Source organism: Triticum dicoccoides, chromosome 5A (assembly GCF_002162155.2).
Source record: "Triticum dicoccoides isolate Atlit2015 ecotype Zavitan chromosome 5A, WEW_v2.0, whole genome shotgun sequence".
Classification (NCBI taxonomy): Eukaryota; Viridiplantae; Streptophyta; class Magnoliopsida; order Poales; family Poaceae; genus Triticum; species Triticum dicoccoides.
The window spans coordinates 141,489,116-141,510,543 of NC_041388.1; positions in this window are offsets into that span (position 1 = coordinate 141,489,116).

Below are 21,428 nucleotides of genomic sequence, written 5' to 3' on the forward strand. Positions count from 1 at the left end.
TTTTTTTCTCATCGAAACACCTCATATAGGAGAGAATGGGCATCGGAGAGCCACCAGGGGGGCCACGAGGTAGGGGGGCGTGCCCTAGGGGGCGCGCCCCCCACCCTCGTGAGAAGGGTGAGGGCCCCCTGGCCTTCATCTTTGGCATGGATTTTTCTTTATTTCTTTTAAGACGTTCCGTGAAGTTTCAGGACTTTTGGAGTTGCGCAGAATAGGTCTCTAATATTTGCTCCTTTTCCAGACCAGAATTCCAGCTGCCGGCATTCTCCCTCCTTATGTAAACCTTGTAAAATAAGAGAGAATAGCCATAAGTATTGTGACATAAAGTGAAATAACAGTCCATAATGCGATAAATATCGATATAAAAGCATGATGCAAAATGGACGTATCAACTCCCCCAAGCTTAGACCTCGCTTGTCCTCAAGCGAAAAGCCGATAACAATAAATATGTCCTCATGTTTAGAGGTAGAGGCGTCGATAAAAATAAAATACGGACATGAAGGCATCATGATTATTCTTATAACAGCAACATATATAGATTTTATCATATGATTACTTATGTTCAAGTGATGATCTATTCACAATGCAAAAGTATAAATCATAAACCTTATTGGGTTTCAACAAACTATAATCTCAGTCATTGAAGCAATTGCAATTTATCATAACATCAGAAAGAGTCTATGTCAGAGCTAAAAAGCAAGTCCACATACTCAACTATCATTTAGTCCTCCATAATTGCTAACACTCACGTGATACTTGTGATTACAGAGTTTTAATCGGACACAGAGAAAGATAGGGGCTTATAGTTTTGCCCCACAACCTTTTACCTCAAGGGTAATGTCAAAAATAATGGTTCATGCTCCCCTACACCTAATTGGATATATATATATCATGTTCTTTCCAACATGCTGGGCTTGCCAAAGGATAAAATGAAAAAGGAAAGGTGAAGATCACTGTGACTCTTGCATAAGGTAGAAGATAATAATAAAGGATATGCCCTTCGCAGAGGGAAGCAGAGGTTGCCATGCGCTTTTATGGTTGGATATATAAAATCTCAATGCGAAAGAACGTCACTTTATATTGCCACTTGTGATATGAACCTTTATTATGCAGTCCGTCGCTTTTATTACTTCCACATCACAAGATCGTATAAAGCTTATTTCTCCCACACCAATCAATCATACATATTTAGAGCAATTTTTATTGCTTTGCACCGATGACAACTTACTTGAAGGATCTTACTCAATCCATAGGTAGATATGGTGGACTCTCATGGCAAAACTGGTTTAGGGATTTTTGGAAGCACAATTAGTATTTCTACTTGGTGCTTAGAATTTGGCTAGCATGAGGGGGAAAGGCAAGCTCAACAAGTTAGAGGAACCATGACAACATACTTTATCTCAGATATAAGAAATACATAACTCATTACGCTATCTTCCTTGTCCAACATCAACTCTTTAGCATGTCATATTTTAATGAGTGCTTCCACTCATAGAAGATGTCAATGATAATATATCTATATGTGAAAACCTCTCTTTCCTTATTACTTCCTATTAATTGCAACAATGACCAAAGCTATGTCTGCCAATTCCCAACAACTTTTAATCATCATACTCTTTCTATGTGAAGTCATTACTCCCAATAAGATCAATATGAACTCTTTGTTTCTTTTTATTATTTTTCTCTTTTATTTTATTCACCCAAGATAATGGCAAAACAATCAAGCCCTTGACTCAACACTAATCTTTATTATATATATCTCACGGACTCGATTACATATAGAGGTCATAAAGCAAAACTCAAAACTAGATCATTCCATAAACTTTATTCTACTAGATTAAGATACTACTAATAGGATCGAACTAAGAAAGATGGTAAATATAAGAGTTGTGATTGTGATACGATACCGGGGCACCTCCCCCAAGCTTGGTAGTTGCCAGGGGGAGTGCCCATACCCAAATACTCAATTCTTCTTTGTTGTCGGAGACGGCGGAGGTGTTGTTGATGATGCGGGCTTGTCATCCATCTTCCAAGGCATAGGTTCACCATCATAGAAACATGACTAAGGCTCCGGAATCCTCAAATCTGCAGCCAAACTCATTCTTTTGAATCTATATTCATACTCACAGTTTTGGTTTTGAAGGTCATAGACTTGGGCTTGAGGTGCTCAATCTTCTCATGTAGCTTGAAGATGGCCTCCTCGGTGTTCTTGGCATCCGGCTTGTAGTTTTTGGTGAACTCCGCGAGCATCCTGTGGCTAGCGTTGATTCCACGCTCCACCATCCTTTGGCACTTGAAAACTTGTTGCTCCACTGCTTCGAGCCTCGTCTCCATGCTTCCGGTCCCCTTTGGTCCCTCTTCATCGCGGATGTGCAGCAACCCATCACGCATCTCAATGGTTTGAGGGTGTCGCAGCACCTCCGCGAGGTAAGGGTTGATGACCTTCTCGAAGAACTTGTCCTTGGAGGCGCTTGGGGCCATCATGATAACCTAGATCTGTCAGAAAAATAGCTCGAAACAATAACAGGAGATTTTTGTGTGATACGGGAGTCAAAACCTTCGGGAGAATATATAATGAATTTTTACCGACCAAAATACGTAACGTGCAAGAAAACGGAGTCCGGAGGGCACACGAGGTGCTCACGAGGTAGGGGGCGCGCCCAGGGGGGTAGGCCGCGCCCACCACCCTTGTGGGGCCCTCGTGTCCTTCCCGGACTGCTACTTATTTTTCTATTTTTCTAAATATTCCAAAACAGAGAAATATTGCCTTAAAAATTGTTTTGGAGTCGGTTTACTTACCGTACCACATACCTATTCCTTTTCGGAGTCTGAAACATTCCGGAAAGTGTCCCTTATGTATTCCTCCGGGGTTATGGTTTCAATAATATTGGTTTCAACATTTATGGGATTACCTGAGATATAATGTTTAATTCTTTGACCGTTTACCACCTTCGGATTTGTGCCCTCGAAGTTGTTGATTTTTATGGCACCGGAACGATAGACCTCCTCGATGACGTAGGGGCCTTCCCATTTAGAGAGAAGTTTTCCTATAAAAAATCAACGAGAGTTGTATAGCAATACATAATCACCTACATTAAACTCACGCTTTTGTATCCTTTTGTCATGCCATCTTTTAACTTTTTCTTTAAACAACTTGGCATTTTCATAAGCTTGGGTTCTCCATTCATCAAGTGAGCTAATATCAAATAACCTCTTCTCACCGGCAAGTTTAAAATCATAGTTGAGCTCTTTAATAGCCCAATATGCCTTGTGTTCTAGTTCGAGAGGTAAGTGACATGCTTTTCCATAGACCATTTTATACGGAGACATACCCATAGGATTTTTGTATGCAGTTCTATAAGCCCATAATGCATCATGAAGTTTCTTAGACCAATTCTTTCTAGACCTATTAACAGTCTTTTGCAAAATTAATTTGAGCTCTCTATTGCTCAACTCTACTTGACCACTAGACTGTGGGTGATAAGGAGATGCAATTCTATGATTAACATCATATTTAGCAAGCATTTTACGGAAAGCACCATGAATAAAGTGTGAACCACCATCAATCATTAAATATCTAGGGACTCCAAACCTCAGGAAAATAACTTCTTTAAGCATTTTAATAGAAGTGTTATGATCAGCACTACTAGTTGGAATAGCTTCTACCCACTTAGTAACGTAATCAATAGCATAAAATATGTGTGTATCCATTGGAGGCAGGGAAAGGTCCCATATAATCAAAGCCCCAAACATCAAATGGTTCAATAACAAGTGAATAATTCATAGGCATTTCTTGACGTCTACTAATATTACCAATTCTTTGACATTCATCACAAGACAAGACAAACTTACGGGCATCCTTGAAGAGAGTAGGCCAATAAAAACCAGATTGCAATACCTTATGTGCAGTTCTATCTCCAGCGTGGTGTCCTCCATAAGACTCGGAATGACACTTGCGTAGGATCTGCTCCTGTTCATGCTCAGGTACACAACGTCTAATAACACCATCTACTCCCTCTTTATAAAGATGTGGGTCATCCCAAAAGTAATGCCCCAAATCATAGAAAAACTTTTTCTTTTGCTGGTATGTGAAGCTAGGTGGTATAAACTTGGCAACAATATAATTAGCATAATCAGCATACCATGGAGTACTATGAGAAGTACTTATAACATTTAATTGTTCATCAGGAAAGTCATCATTAATAGGTAGTGGGTCATCAAGAATATTTTCTAACCTAGACAGGTTGTCTGCAACGGGGTTCTCAGCTCTCTTTCTATCAACAATATGCAAATCAAATTCTTGTAGCAAGAGAACCCATCTAATAAGTCTAGGTTTAGCATGATTAGTTTGAATAGTTACTTTAGAATCAACAATATAAGATCTGAACTTATCACAAGCAAATACAACTGCTAAGAGTTCTTTTTCAGTAGTAGCATAATTTCTTTGAGCATTGTCTAGAGTCTTACTAGCATAGTGGATAACATTTAATTTCTTATCAACTCTTTGCCCTAGAACAGCACCTACAACATAATCACTAGCATCACACATAATTTCAAAGGGTAAGTTCCAATCAGGTGGCTGAACAACAGGTGCAGAGACTAATGCTTTCTTAAGTATTTCAAATGCTTCTACACAATCATCATCAAAGACAAATGGTATATCTTTTTGCAATAAATTAGTCAGAGGCCGAGAAATTTTTGAGAAGTCCTTAATGAACCTCCTGTAAAATCCGGCGTGACCAAGGAAACTTCTTATACCTTTGATGTCCTTGGGACATGGCATCTTTTCAATAGCATTAACCTTGGCTTTATCAACTTCAATACCTCTTTCAGAAACTTTATGCCCCAAGAAAATACCTTCATTAACCATAAAGTGGCACTTCTCCAAATTCAAGACAAGATTAGTTTCTTCACATCTCTGCAAAACTCGATTAAGATTGCTCAAGCAATCATCAAAAGAGGAACCATAGACGGAAAAGTCGTCCATGAAAACCTCACAAATCTTTTCACAAAAGTCAGAGAATATAGCCATCATGCATCTTTGAAAGGTAGCAGGTGCATTACATAAACCAAAAGGCATACCTCTATAAGCAAAAGTACTAAAAGGGCATGTAAAAGTAGTATTTGATTGATCTTTAGCCGATACAGGTATTTGAGAGAAACTAGAATAACCATCTAGAAAGCAATAGTGTATGTTTGCATAATCTTTCTAGCATTTGATCAATAAAAGGTAAGGGGTAATGATCTTTCTTAGTAGCTTTATTTAATTTGCGGAAATCAATTACCATCCTATAACCTGTGATAATTCTTTGTGGAATCAATTCATCTTTATCAGTAGGAACAACAGTAATACCTCCCTTCTTAGGGACACAATGGACAGGACTTACCCACTCACTATCAGCAACGGGATAGATTATACCTGCCTCCAGAAGCTTGAGTATTTCTTTTCTTACCACTTCTTTCATTTTAGGATTCAGACGTCATTGAGGATCATGAACTGGTTTGGCATCTGCTTCCAAATTTATTTTATGTTGACATAAAGTGGGACTAATGCCCTTAAGATCATCAAGAGTATATCTAATAGCAGCACGATGCTTCTTCAGAGTTTTCAATAATCTTTCTTCCTCATGCTCTGAAAGGTTAGCACTAATAATAACAGGATATATCTTCTTTTCATCAAGATAAGCATATTTAAGATTATCAGGCAAAGTTTTAAGCTCAAACATGGGATCACCCTTGGGTGGAGGAGGATCCCCTAAGATTTTAATAGGCAAATTGTGTTTCAGAACAGGTTCCTATTTAAAGAATACTTCATCTATTTCCCTTCTTTCATTCATGAACATATCATTTTCATGGTCTAGCAAATAGTGTTCTAAAGGATCACTAGGAGGTATGGCAATAGAAGCAAGACCAGTAATTTCATCCTTACTAGGTAATTCTTCCTCAGGATGTTTTTTACTAAATTTAGAGAAATTAAATTCATGAACCATATCATCCAAACCAACAGTAACAATATTCTTAGTGCAGTCTATGGTAGCATTGACAGTGTTTAAGAAGGGTCTACCAAATATAATTGGATAAAAGCTATCTTGTGGGGAACCAAGAACAAGAAAATCAGCAGGATATTTAGTTTTCCCACACAAGACTTCAACATCTCTAACAATTCCAATTGGTGCAATAGTATCTCTATTGGCAAGTTTAATAGTAACATCAATATCTTCTAACTCAACAGGTGCAATTTCATTCTTAATTTCTTTGTATAAGTCATGAGGTATAACACTAGCACTAGTACCCATATCACATAAGCCATGATAACAATGATCTCCTATTTTAACAGAAATAACAGGCACACCTACTACATGTCTATGTTTATCCTTATCACAAGGTTTAGCAATTCTAGCAGTTTCACCTTCGAACTGAATAACATGCCCATCAATATTATCAGACAAGAGATCTTTAACAACAGCAATATTAGGTTCTACTTTAACTTGCTCAGGAGGTGTATAAGTTCTAATATTGCTTTTACGAACAACAGTTGAAGCTTTAGCATGATCCTTTATTCTAACAGGGAAAGGTGGTTTCTCAATATAAGAAGTAGGAACAATAGGATCATTATAAGTGACAGTCTTTTCTTAAACTTTAATAGGTGCGGCTACTTTTACTTCTATGGGAGGATGATATTTAAACCACTTCTCCTTGGGGAGATCAACATAAGTAGCAAAAGATTCACAGAAAGAAGCTACTATCTCGGAGTCAAGTCCATATTTAGTGCTAAACTTGCGGAAAATATCGGTATCCATAAAAGATTTAACACAATCAAACTTAGGTGTCATACCTGACTCCTTACCTTCGTCGAGGTCCCAATCTTCAGAGTTGCGTTTAATTCTATCCAATAAATTCCATCTGAATTCAATAGTCTTCATCATAAAAGAGCCAGCACAAGAAGTATCGAGCATGTTGCGATTGTTTTCAGAAAGCCGAGCATAAAAACTTTGCATAATTATTTCTCTCTGGAGCTCATGATTGGGGCAAGAATATAACATTGATTTAAGACTCCCCCAAGCTTGAGCGATGCTTTCTCCTTCGCAAGGCCAGAAATTATATATATAATTGCGATCACGATGAACAAGATGCATAGGGTAATACTTTTGATGAAATTCCAGCTTCAATCTTTTATAGTCCCATGACCTCATATCATCACATTGCCTATACCATACCAATGTGTCTCCCTTCAAAGATAAAGGGAAGACCTTCTTCTTAGCAGCATCATTGGGTATACCTGCAAGCTAAAATAATCCACAAACTTCATCCACGTATATTAAGTGCTCATCAGGATGCTTTGTTCCATCTCCTGTAAAAGGATTAGCTAGCAGTCTTTCCATCATAGCCATAGGAAATTCAAAAGGATTTTCATTTTCAATAGGTTCAGTAGGTTGAGGAGAAACTCTTTGCTCTACTGGACAGGGTGAAGATACCCCGAACAAGCCTCTCAGAGAATTACTTTCCATAGTAACAAGTGACAGTAAATTTCAGCACACTATATAAATTTTTCCTTACCAAATTCCACCTACCAAAGGCGCTACACTCCCCGGCAACGGTGCCAGAAAAGAGTCTTGATGACCCACAAGTATAGGGGATCTATCATAGTCCTTTCGATAAGTAAGAGTGTCGAACCCAACGAGGAGCAGAAGGAAATGATAAGCGGTTTCCAGCAAGGTATTCTCTGCAAGTACTAAAATAAGTGGTAACAGATAGTTGTGTGATAGGATAAATTGTAACGAGCAACAAGTAACAAAAGTAAACAGAGTGCAGCAAGGTGTCCCAATCCTTTTGTAGCAAAGGACAAGCCGAAACAAACTCTTATAATAGGAAAAGCGCTCCCGAGGACACATGGGAATTCGTCAAGCTAGTTTTCATCACGTTCATATGATTCGCGTTCAATAATTTGATAATTTGATATGTGGGTGGACCGGTGCTTGGGTGTTGTTCTTACTTGAACAAGCATCCCCCTTATGATTAACCTCTATTGCAAGCATCTGCAACTACAACAAAAGTATTAAGGTAAACCTAACCATAGCATGAAACATGTGGATCCAAATCAGCCCCTTACGAAGCAACACATAAACTAGGGTTTAATCTTCTGTCACTCTAGCAACCCATCATCTACTTATTACTTCCCAATGCCTTCCTCTAGGCCCAAATAACGGTGAAGTGTTATGTAGTCGACATTCACATAACACCACTAGAGGCTAGACAACATACATCTTATCAAAATATCAAACGAATGCCAAATTCACATGACTACTCATAGCAAGACTTCTCCCTTGTCCTCAGGAATGAACGTAATTACTCACAAAGCATATTCATGTTCGTAATAAGAGGGGTAATAATATGCATATAGGATCTGAACATATGATCTTCCACCAATTAAACCAACTAGCATCAACTACAAGGAGTAATCAACACTACTAGCAACCTACTAGCACCAATCCCGGACTTTGAGACAAGAATTGGATACAAGAGATGAACTAGGGTTTGGATATGAGATGGTGCTGGTGAAGATGTTGATGGAGATTGCCCTCTCTCGATGAGAGGAGCGTTGGTGATGACGATGGTGATGATTTCCCCCTCCGGGAGGGAAGTTTCCCCAGCAGAACAGCTCTGCCGGAGCTCTAGATTGGATCCGCCAAGGTTCCGCCTCGTGGCAGCGGAGTCTCGTCCCGAAAAGTTCCTCCTTATTTTTTTCTCATCGAAACACCTCATGTAGGAGAAGATGGGCATCAGAGAGCCACCGGGGGGCCCACGAGGTAGGGGGCGCGCCCTAGGGGGGCGCCCCCCACCCTCGTGAGAAGGGTGTGGGCCCCCTGGCCTTCATCTTTGGCGTGGATTTTTCTTTATTTCTTTTAAGACGTTTCGTGAAGTTTCGGGACATTTGGAGTTGCGCAGAATAGGTCTCTAATATTTGCTCCTTTTCCAGACCAGAATTCCAGCTGCCGGCATTCTCCCTCCTTATGTAAACCTTGTAAAATAAGAGAGAATAGCCATAAGTATTGTGACATAAAGTGAAATAACAGTCCATAATGCGATAAATATCGATATAAAAGCATGATGCAAAATGGACGTATCAGGCTCCTCCGCATTCAGCACACGTTCAGCTCGGTGACGTCCTCGCCTTCTTGATCCAGCAAGAGGGGCGAAGTAGTAGATGAGTTCCGGCAGCACGATGGCGTGGTGACGGTGTTGGTGAAGAACAATATCCGCAGGGCTTCGCCTAAGCACTATGAAAACTATTATGGAGGATAAACTAGAGGGGACGGGATTGCCGGCACACAGCTTGGTGTTTCCTGATGTGTCTTGGGTGCTATCCCTACCCCTCTATTTATATGTTGAGCCTTGGGGTCGAAACTTGGAGTAAAAGCCTCCACAAAGTCGGTTTCACCCGAAAGGCAAGAGTCCTTCTTGGACTCCAGGGCCAGACGCCAGGGTTCCCGGCGTCTGGCCCCAGACGCCAGGGACCCTGGCGTCTGGCCCCTGGACTCCGCAAAACTTCCTTTTGCGCTTTACAAAAACCTTGTGGGCTTTCCCCTTTTCCCCAAATAAAGTGTTCTCGTATCCAAACATTTCGGGAACATCCGGAACCCCTTCCGGTGAATTCCGGAACCCTTCCGGAGACCAAACACTATTATCCCATATATCAAACTTTATCTCCGGATCATTCTGGAGTTCCTCGCCATGTCCATGATATTATCCGGAACTCCGAACAACATTCTGTGACCAACATACATAACTCATAAATACTATATCGTCAACTAACGTTAAGTGTGCGGACCCTACGGGTTCGAGAACTATGTAGACACGACCGAGACACTTCTCTGGTCAATAACCAATAGCGGAACCTGGATGCCCATATTGGCTCCTATGTATTCTACGAAGATCTTTATCGGTCGAACCGCATAACAACATACATTGTTCCCTTTGTCATCGATATGTTACTTGCCCGAGATTCGATCATCGGTATCTCAATACCTAGTTCAATCTCGTTACTGGCAAGTCTCTTTACTCGTTCCGTAATGCATCATCCCGCAACTAACTCATTAGTTACATTGCTTTCAAGGCTTATAGCGATGTGCGTTACCGAGAGGGCCCAGAGATACCTCTTCGACAATCGGAGTGACAAATCCTAATCTCGATATATGCCAACTCAACAAGTACCATCGGAGACACCTGTAGAGCACCTTTATAATCACCCAGTTACGTTGTGATGTTTGGTAGCACACAAAGTGTTCCTCCAGTAATCGGGAGTTGCATAATCTCATAGTCACAGGAACATGTATAAGTCATGAAGAAAGCAATAAGAGTAAACTAAAACGATCAAGTGCTAAGTTAACAGAATGGGTCAAGTCAATCACATCATTCTCCTAATGATGTGATCCCGTTTATCAAATGACAACCCATGTCTATGGTTAGGAAACATAACCAACTTTGATCAACGAGCTAGTCAAGTAGAGGCATACTAGTGACACTCTGTTTGTCTATGTATTCACACATGTACTAAGTTTTCGGTTAATACAATTCTAGCATGAATAATAAACATTTATCATGATATAAGTAAATAAATAATAACTTTATATTGCCTCTAGGGCATATTTCCTTCATCATTGATATCATGCTTAGGTGGAATAGATCTAAGTTTCAAAGAATCAACATCAAGAGAAATTCTATCCACGTTCCTAGCCAACTCATCAATCTTAGACAATTTTTCTTCAATCAAGGTATTGAAACTCTTTTGTGAACTAATAAATTCTTCAATATTAGATTCAAAATCAGATGGCATCTTATTATAACTTCCATATAATTGTTGTAGGAATTACCATAATTATTAGAGGAATTACTAGGAAATGGCCTAGGATTAAAATTACCTCTATACGCGTTATTACCAAAATTGTTCCTACCAACAAAATTCACATCCATAGATTCATTTTTATTATCAATCAAATAGACAAAGGCACATCATTAGGATCAGAAGAAACACTCTTATTAGTAAACAATTTCATAAGTTCATCCATCTTTCCACTCAAAACATTAATTTCTTCTATAGCATGCACCTTTTTACTAGTGGATCTTTCAGTGTGCCATTGAGAATAATTAACCATAATATTATCTATGAGTTTAGTAGCTTCTCCTAAAGTGATTTCCATAAAAGTGCCTCCCGTGGCCGAATCTAAAAGATTTCTAGAAGCAAAATTCAATCCGGCATAATTTTTTTGTATAATCATCCAAAGATTCAAACCATGTGTGGGGCAATTACGTATCATTAATTTCATCCTATCCCAAGCTTGTGCAACATGTTCATGATCAAGTTTCTTAAAATTCATAATATCGTTTCTAAGAGAGATGATCTTAGCGGGAGGAAAATACTTAGAGATAAGAGCATCTTTGCACTTATTCCATGAATCGATATTGTTCTTAGGCAAAGACGAAAACCAAGTTTTAGCATGATCTCTAAGCGAAAAAGGAAATAGCTTCAATTTAACAATATCATTATCCACATCTTTCTTCTTTTGCATATCACAGAAATCAACAAAGTTGTTTAGATGGGTAGTTCCATCTTCACTAGGAAGGCCGGAAAACGGATCTTTCATGACAAGATTCAGCAAAGCGGCATTAATTTCACAAGATTCGGCATCAGTAAGAGGAGCAATCGGAGTGTAATAAAATCATTATTGTTGGTATTAGAAAAGTCACACAATTTAGTATTATCTTGAGCCATCATGACAAACAATCCAACACACAAGCACACAAGAAGCAAGCGAAAAGAGACAAACTAGAAAAGAGAAGGGAACGGAAAAAGAGGGCGAATAAAACGGTAAGGGTGAAGTGGGGGAGAGGAAAACGAGAGGCAAATGGCAAATAATGTAATGCGAGGGATAAGAGTTTGTGATGGGTACTTGGTATGTCTTGACTTGTGCGTAGATCTCCCCGGCAACGGCGCCAGAAATCCTTCTTGCTACCTCTTGAGCACTGTGTTGGTTTTCCCTTGTAGAGGAAAGGGTGATGCAGCAAAGTAGCATAAGTATTTCCCTTAGTTTTTGAGAACCAAGGTATCAATCCAGTAGGATACTACACGCAAGTCCCTCGTACCTACACAAACAAATAAGAACCTCGCAACCAATGCGATAAAGGGGTTGCCAATCCCTTCACGGTCACTTACGAGAGTGAGATCTGATAGAGATAATAATAATAAGATAAATGTTTTTGGTATTTTTATGATATAGATTGGAAAATAAAGATTACAAAATAAAATAGATTGGAAACTTATATGATAAAAGATAGACCCGGGGGCCATAGGTTTCACTAGTGGCTTCTCTCAAGATAGCATAAGTATTACGGTGGGTGAACAAATTACTGTCGAGCAATTGATAAAGAAGTGCATAATTATGAGAATATCTAGGCATGATCATGTATATAGGCATCACGTCCACGACAAGTATACCGAAACGATTTTGCATCTACTACTATTACTCCACACATCGACCGCTATCCAGCATGCATCTAGAGTATTAAGTTCATAAGAATAGAGTAATGCATTAGGCAAGATGATATGATGTAGAGGGATAAACTCAAGCAATATGATATAAACCCCATCTTTTTATCCTCGATGGCAACAATACAATACATGCCTTGATGCCCCTGTTGTCACTGGGAAAGGACACCGCAAGATTGAATCCAAAGCTAAGCACTTCTCCCATTGCAAGAAAGATCAATATAGTAGGCCAAACCAAAATAATAATTCGAAGAGACTTGCAAAGATAACCAATCATACATAAAAGATTTCAGAGAAGAATCAAATATTGTTCATAGATAAACTTGATCATAAACTCACAATTCATCGGATCTTGACAAACACATCGCAAAAAGAGTTACATCAAATAGATCTCCAAGAAGATTGAGGAGAACATTGTATTGAGATCCAAAGAGAGAGAAGAAGCCATCTAACTAATAACTATGGACCCGAAGGTCTGAGGTAAACTACCCACACATCATCGGAGGGGCCATGGAGTCGATGTAGAGGCCCTCCGCGATTGATTGCCCCTTTGGCGGAGCTCTGAAAAAGGCCCGAAGATGGGATCTCTTGGGTACAGAAGGTTGCGGCAGTGGAAATAGGGTTTCGTGGTGCTCCTGGATGTTTTTGGGGTATATGAATATATATAGGAGGAAGAAGTAGGTCGATGGAGCCACGAGGGGCCCACAAGGGGGGAGGGCGCGCCCAGGGGGTAGGCGTGCCCCCTGCCTTGTGGCCTCCTCGTTGGTTGCTTGACATCCACTCCAAGTCCCTTGGATCACGTTTGTTCCAAAAATAACTCTCCCAAAGGTTTTATTCCGTTTGATATTCCTTTTCTGTGAAACACTGAAATAGGCAAAAAGACAGCAATTTGCACTGGGCCTTGGGTTAGTAGGCTAGTCCCAAAAATAATATAAAAGTGTATAAATAAGCCCATTAACATCCAAAACAGACAATATAATAGCGTGGAACAATCAAAAATTATAGATACATTGGAGACGTATCAACCCATATCTGCTCAAATCATGTGTGAAGGTGAGAAAATAACGATGCCCGCCGCGAGCCTCAACACTCATTGGACCGCACACATCAGTATGTATTATTTCTAACAAGTATGTTGCTTGCTCCATTGTTCTGAAGAATGGAGTCTTAGTCATCTTGCCCATGAGGCATGGTTCGCAAGCATCAAGTGATTCAAGAAGTCCATCAGCATGGAGTTTCTTCATGCGCTTTACACCAATATGACCTAAACGACAGTGCCACATATAAGTTGCACTATCATTATTAACTTTGCATCTTTTGGCTTCAATATTATGAATATGTGTATCACTACGATCGAGATACAATAAACCATTTATATTGAGTGTATGACCATAGAAGGTTTTATTCATGTAAATAGAACAACAATTATTCTTTGACTTAAATGAATAACCGTATTGCAATAAACATGATCCAATCACATTTATGCTCAACACAAACACCAAACAACATTTGTTTTAGGTTCAACACTAATCCCGAAGGTAAAGGGAGTGTGCAATGGTGATCTTATCAACCTTGGAATCACTTCCAACTCACATCATCACCTCGCCCTTAACTAGTCTCTGTTTATTTTGCAAGTCCTGTTTCGAGTTACTACTCTTAGCAACTGAACCAGTATCAAATACTGAGGGGTTGCTATAAACACTAGTAAAGTACACATCAATAACATGTATATCAAATATACCTTTGTTCACTTTGCCATCCTTCTTATCCACCAAGTATCTAGGGCAGTTCCACTTCCAATGAACATTTCCTTTGCAGTAGAAGCACTTAGTTTTAGGCTTGGGTATAGCTTTGGGCTTCCTTATGGGAGTGCCAACTTGCTTGCCATTCTTCTTGAAGTTCCCTTTCTTTCCCTTGCCCTTTTACTTGAAACTAGTGGTCTTGTCAACCATCAATATTTGATGCTTTCTTTGATTTCTACCTTCGCTGATTTCAGCATCACGAAGAGCTCAGGATTCGTTTTCGTCATCCCTTGCATATTATAGTTCATCACGAAGTTCCGGTAACTTGGTGATAGTGACCAGAGAACTTTATCAATTAATATCTTATCTAGAAGATTAACTCCCACTTGATTCAAGCAATTTTAGTACCCAGACAATCTGAGCACATACTCACTGGTCGAGCTATTCTCCTCCATCTTGTAGGCAATGTACTGTTAGAGGCCTCATACCAATTTCAAATCTTAGAACATCTTATATGTTCTGTGGCATTCAAAATGTTTTTGAAGTCCCGGTTCTAAGCCGTAAAGCATGGTGCACTAAACTATCAAGTAGTCATCATACCGAGCTTGTCAAACGTTCATAACGTCTGCATCTGCTCATGCAATAGTTTTGTCACCTAGTGGTGCATCAAGGACATAATACTTCTGTGTAGCATTGAGTATAATCCTCAGATCACGGAGCTAGTCCGCATCATTGCTACTAACATCTTTCAACTTATTTTTCTCTAGGAACATATTTAAAATAAACGGGGAGCTACATCGCGAGCTATTGATCTACAACATAGTTATGCAAATACTATCAGGACTAAGTTCATGATAAATTAAAGTTCAATTAATCATATTACTTAAGAACTCCCACTTAGATAGACACGCCTCTAATCATCTAAGTGATCACGTGATCCATATCAACTAAACCATGTCCGATCATCACGTGAGATGGAGTAGTTTTCAATGGTGAACATCACTATGTTGATCATATCTACTATATGATTCACGCTCGACCTTTCGGTCTCAGTGTTCTGAGGCGATATCTGCATATGCTAGGCTCGTCAAGTTTAACCCAAGTATTCTGCATGTGCAAAACTGGCTTGCACCCGTTGTATGTGAACGTAGAGCTTATCACACCCGATCATCACGTGGTGTCTCGGCACGAAGAACTGTCGCAATGGTGCATACTCAGGGAGAACACTTATACCTTGAAATTTAGTGAGGGATCATCTTATAATGCTACCGTCGAACTAAGCAAAATAATATGCATAAAGGATAAGCATCACATGCAATCAATATAAGTGATATGATATGGCTATCTTCATCTTGTGCCTTTGATCTCCATCGTCACCGGCATGACACTATGATCTCCATCATCTTGATCTTTATCAATGTGTCATCACATGGTCGTCTCGCCAACTATTGCTTTTGCATCTATTGCTATCGCATAGCGATAAAGTAAAGCAATTATATGGCGCTTGCATATTATGCAATAAAGAGACAACCATAAGGCTCCTACCATTTGCAAATAACTTTAACAAAGCATGATCATCTTATACATTAAAATTTAGCATCATGTCTTGACCATATCACATCACAACATGCCCTGCAAAAACAAGTTAGACATCCTCTACTTTGTTGTTGCAAGTTTTACGTGGCTGCTATGGGCTAAGCAAGAACCGTTCTTACCTACGCATCAAAAACCACAACGCGGTATAGTGATTGCTTTTTGATCTTTAGAAAGAACCCTGTTCATTGAATCCGATTCAACTAAAGTTGGAGAAACAGACACTCAGCAGCCACCTGTGTGCGAAGCATGTCGGTAGAACCAGTCTCGCGTAAGCGTATGCGTAATGTCGGTCTGGGCCGCTTCATCCAATAATACCGCCGAATCAAGAAACAACTAGTGACGGCAAGCAATATGTATATACCTATGCCCACAACTCCTTTGTGTTCTACTCGTGCATATAACATCTATGCATAAACCTGGCTCGGATGCCACTGTTGGGGAACGCAGTAATTTCAAAAAAAATCCTACGCACATGCAAGATCATGGTGATGCATAGCAACGAGAGGGGAAGAGTATTGTCCACATACCCTCGTAGACCGTAAGCGGAAGCGATATGACAACGCGGTTGATGTAGTCTTACATCTTCATGATTGACCGATCCTAGTACCGAAAGTACGGCACCTCAGTGATCTGCACACGTTCGGCTCGGTGACGTCCCACGAACTCTCGATCCAGCTGAGTGTCGAGGGAGAGCTTCGTCAGCACGACGGCGTGATGACGGTGATGATGATGCTACCACCGCAGGGCTTCGCCTAAGCACTACGATGATATGACCGAGGTGGATTATGGTGGAGGGGGGCACCGCACACGGCTAAGGGATCAATGATCAACTTGTGTCTATGGGGTGCCCCCTGGCCACGTATATAAAGGATGGAGGGAGGAGGAGGCCGGCCCTCATAGGACGCGCCCAAAGTGTGGAGTCCTACTAGGACTCCCTAGTCCTAGTAGGATTCCACCTCCCACATGGAATAGGAAAAAGGGAAGGGAGAAGGAGAAGGAAGGAAGGGGGCGCCCCTTTCCCCAGTCCAATTCGGACCAGTCCATGGGGAAGGGGCGCGGCCACCCTTGAGGCCTTTCTCTCCTTTCCCGTATGGCCCATTAAGGCCCAATATGAATTCCCATAACTCTCCGGTACTCCGAAAAATACCCAAATCACTCGAACCTTTCTGATGTCCGAATATAGCCTTCCAATATATTGATCTTTATGTCTCGACCATTTCGAGACTCCTCGTCATGTCTCCGATCTCACCCGGGACTCCGAACAAACTTCGGTCATCAAAACACATAACTCATAATACAAATCGTCACAGAACGTTAAGCGTGCGGACCCTATGGGTTCGAGAACTATGTAGACATGACCGAGACTCATGTCCGGTCAATAACCAATAGCGGAACCTGGATGCTCATATTGGTTCCTACATATTCTACGAAGATCTTTATCGGTCAAACCGCATAACAACATATGTTGTTCCCTTTGTCATCGGTATGTTACTTGCCCGAGATTCGATCATCGGTATCTCAAAACCTAGTTCAATCTCATTACCGACAAGTCTCTTTACTCGTTCCGTAATGCATCATCCCGCAACTAACTCATTAGTCACATTGCTTGCAAGGCTTATAGTGATGTGCATTACCGAGAGGGCCCAGAGATACCTCTCCGATAGACGGAGTGAAAAATCCTAATCTTGATCTATGCCAACTCAAAAAACACAATTGGAGACACCTGTAGAGCATCTTTATAATCACGCAGTTACGTTGTGACATTTGATAGCACACAAGGTGTTCCTCCGGTATTCGGGAGTTGCATAATCTCATAGTCAGAGGAACATGTATAAGTCATGAAGAAAGGAGTAGCAATAAAACTGAACGATCATTATGCTAAGCTAACAGATGGGTCTTGTCCATCACATCATTCTCTAATGATGTGATCCCATTCATCAAATGACAACACATGTCCATGGCTAGGAAACTTAACCATCTTTGATTAACGAGCTAGTCAAGTAGAGGCATACTAGGGACACTTTGTTTGTCTATGTATTCACACATGTACTAAGTTGTCGGTTAATACAATTCTAGCATGAATAATAAACATTTATCGTGATATAAGGAAATATAAATGACAACTTTATTATTGCCTCTAGGGCATATTTCCTTCAAAAAGGACTAAGGATATGTTTCTCGTTTATGGAGGTGACAAAGAGCTTGTCATAAATGGTTACGTCGATGCAAGCTTTGACACTAATCCGGATGACTCTAAGTCACAAACCAGATACATATTTATATTGAATGGTCGAGCTGTAAGTTGGTGCAGTTCCAAACAGAGTGTCATGGAGGGATCTACGTGTGAAGCGGAGTACATAGCTACTTTAGAAGCAGCAAATGAAGGGGTCTGGATGAAGGAGTTCATATCCGATCTAAGTGTAATACCTAGTGCATCGGGTCCAATGAAAATCTTTTGTGACGATACTGGAGCAATTGCCTTGGCGAAGGAATCCAGATTTCACAAGAGAACCAAACACATCAAGAGACGCTTCAATTCCATCTGCGATCAAGTCAAGGAGGGAGACATAGAGATTTGCAAGATACATACGGATCTGAATGTTGAAGATCCGTTGACTAAGCCTCTTCCACGAGCAAAACATGATCAGCACCAAGACTCCATGGGTGTTAGAATCATTACTATGTAATCTAGATTATTGACTCCAGTACATGTGGGAGACTGAAGGAAATATGCCCTAGAGGCAATAATAAAGTTGTTATTTATATTTCCTTATATCATGATAAATGTTTATTATTCATGCTAGAATTGTATTAATCGGAAACTTAGTACACGTGTGAATACATAGACAAAACAGAGTGTCCCTAGTATACCTCTACTTGACTAGCTCGTTAATCAAAGATGGTTAAGTTTCCTGACCATAGACATGTGTTGTCATTTGATGAATGGGATCACATCATTAGAGAATGATGTGATGGACAAGACCCATCCCTTAACTTAGCATAATGATCGTTAAGTTTTATTGCTATTGCTTTCTTCATGACTTATACATATTCCTCTGACTATGAGATTATGCAACTCCCGAATACCGGAAGAACACCTTGTGTGCTATCAAACGTCACAACGTAACTGGGTGATTATAAAGATGCTCTACAGGTGTCTCTGAAGGTGTTTGTTGGGTTGGCATAGATCAAGATTAGGATTTGTCACTCCGAGTATCGGAGAGGTATCTCTGGGCCCTCTCGGTAATGCACATCACTATAAGCCTTGCAAGCAATGTGACTAATGAGTTAGTTGCGGGATGATGTATTACGGAAAGAGTAAAGAGATTTGTCAGTAACGAGATTGAACTAGGTATGATGATACCAACGATCGAATCTCGGGCAAGTAACATACCGATAACAAAGGGAATAATGTATGTTGTTATTACGGTTTGACCGATAAAGATCTTCGTAGAATATGTGGGAACCAATATGAGCATCCAGGTTCCGCTATTGGTTATTGACTGGAGATGTGTCGCAGTCATGTCTACATAGTTCTCGAACCCGTAGGGTCCACATGCTTAACGTTCGATGACGATTTATATTATGAGTTATGTGTTTTGTTGACCAAAGTTTGTTTGGAGTCCCGGATAAGATCACGGACATGACGAGGAGTCTCGAAATGGTCAAGAGGTAAATATTGATATTTTGGAAGGTAGTATTCAGACACTGGAAGGGTTCCGGAGTGTATCGGGTACATACCGGAGTACCGGAGGGGTTACCGGAACCCCCCGGGGGAAGATATCGGCCATATGGGCCATAGGAGGGAGGCTAACTAGCCCACAAGGGGATGGTGCGCCCCACAAGGGAGGAGGCTGAATTGGTTTAGGGAAGGAGGCGCCACCCCCCTTTCCTTCTCCTACTCCCTCTCCTTCCCCCTTTCCACCTCCAAGAGAAGGAAAAGAGGGGGGGGGGGCGAATCCTGGACGAGACTTGCATGCTCCCCCCGTGTGCACCCATCCGTGCTCCCGCATACGTGGGATGATTTGATTGGAACAAAATAAGGCCCGTCCCACCCCCTTAAAATCAAGGGGAGATGATTAGATTAGAAAAAAAAAGGATAGTCGTAGGATGGAGTGGGAGCACGGATGGGAGCATGGGGAGGGAGCAGGCAAGCCGGATCCGCGAATCCTACTAGGACTAGGAGTCCTAGTAGGACCCCCCTTGGCGCACCCCCTCTTGGTCGGCCGCCTCCTCCTCCCCTCCTTTATATATGGGGGTGGGGGGCACCCCAAAGGCACATCAATTGTTCTCTTAGCCGTGTGCGGTGCCCCCTCCACAGTTTACTCCTCCGGTCATAGCGTCATAGTGCTTAGGTGAATCCCTGCACGGATCACATCACCATCACCGTCACCATGCCGTCGTGCTGACGGAACTCTCTCTCGACCCTCTACTGGATCAAGAGTTCAAGGGATGTCATCGAGCTGAACGTGTTCTGAACTCGGAGGTGTCGTACGTTCGGTACTAGATCGGTTGGATCGTGAAGACGTTCGACTACATCAACCACGTTAACCTAACGCTTCCGCTTTCGGTCTACGAGGGTACGTGGACACACTCGCCCCCTCTTGTTGCTATGAATCTCTTATATAGATCTTGCGTGGTCGTAGGAATTTTTTGAAATTGCATGCTATGTTCCCCAACAACATATGCACGGTCAACTATGTTGGATAGCCAAAATTCTAGCATAGCTTCACCAACTAGGTCCGCATCACATGATGGGATGATTATCTCATAAATCCCAAGCATACCCGACACTTCCTCGGCCTTTGGGCATCTGATAAGCAAGTGCAATACATCTTTCACCCCTTCTTACAGTACGTACATTGCCATGAGGCCTCGATATGATGATCCACCAAAGTAACACGACATGATATTGTTCCATGAAGATCTCTCCAGACAAATATATTGGCTTTTGCTGGACATTTCAATTTCCAGACAATACCCCAAATAGGATTAGAATTCATCAAATTCATACCATAGTTCTTGTTTGTTTTCTCCCGTGCTTATGATCCCATTTGGTGTGATATGCGGATAGTACTGTGAAAATCCCATTTTATTTTATAAAACTCTAGGCAACAAAATCGTCTATTTTATGGCAAAGGTGATGCCGAGTATTGTTTCCAGGCCTACTGACTAGAACCTGACCAGATCTTCATCCCACTATCCCATGCTAGGATCAATTGGATCCCCACCCTCAGACAATAAGTACCCACCATGGGTTTTGATCACTCTCCTTGTTCTGCATTTAGGAATCCGCGTGTCATTCCAAATATTATTTTTCTGACCATCACCTACTCTCCAAATGTGTTCATGCTTTGGAGGTGTTCACACCAACCATAATACAACCAATTAAAGGAAGCTCCTTTCCTTGAAGTTGCATTGAGCAAGTCCACATCAGGGAAATATTTAACCCGAAAAAATGGTTGCACATAGAGAATCTAGATTATCAATTAAGTGCCATCTTGCTTTGTCAATATTACCAGGTTCAAACTGTGCATATCATGGAA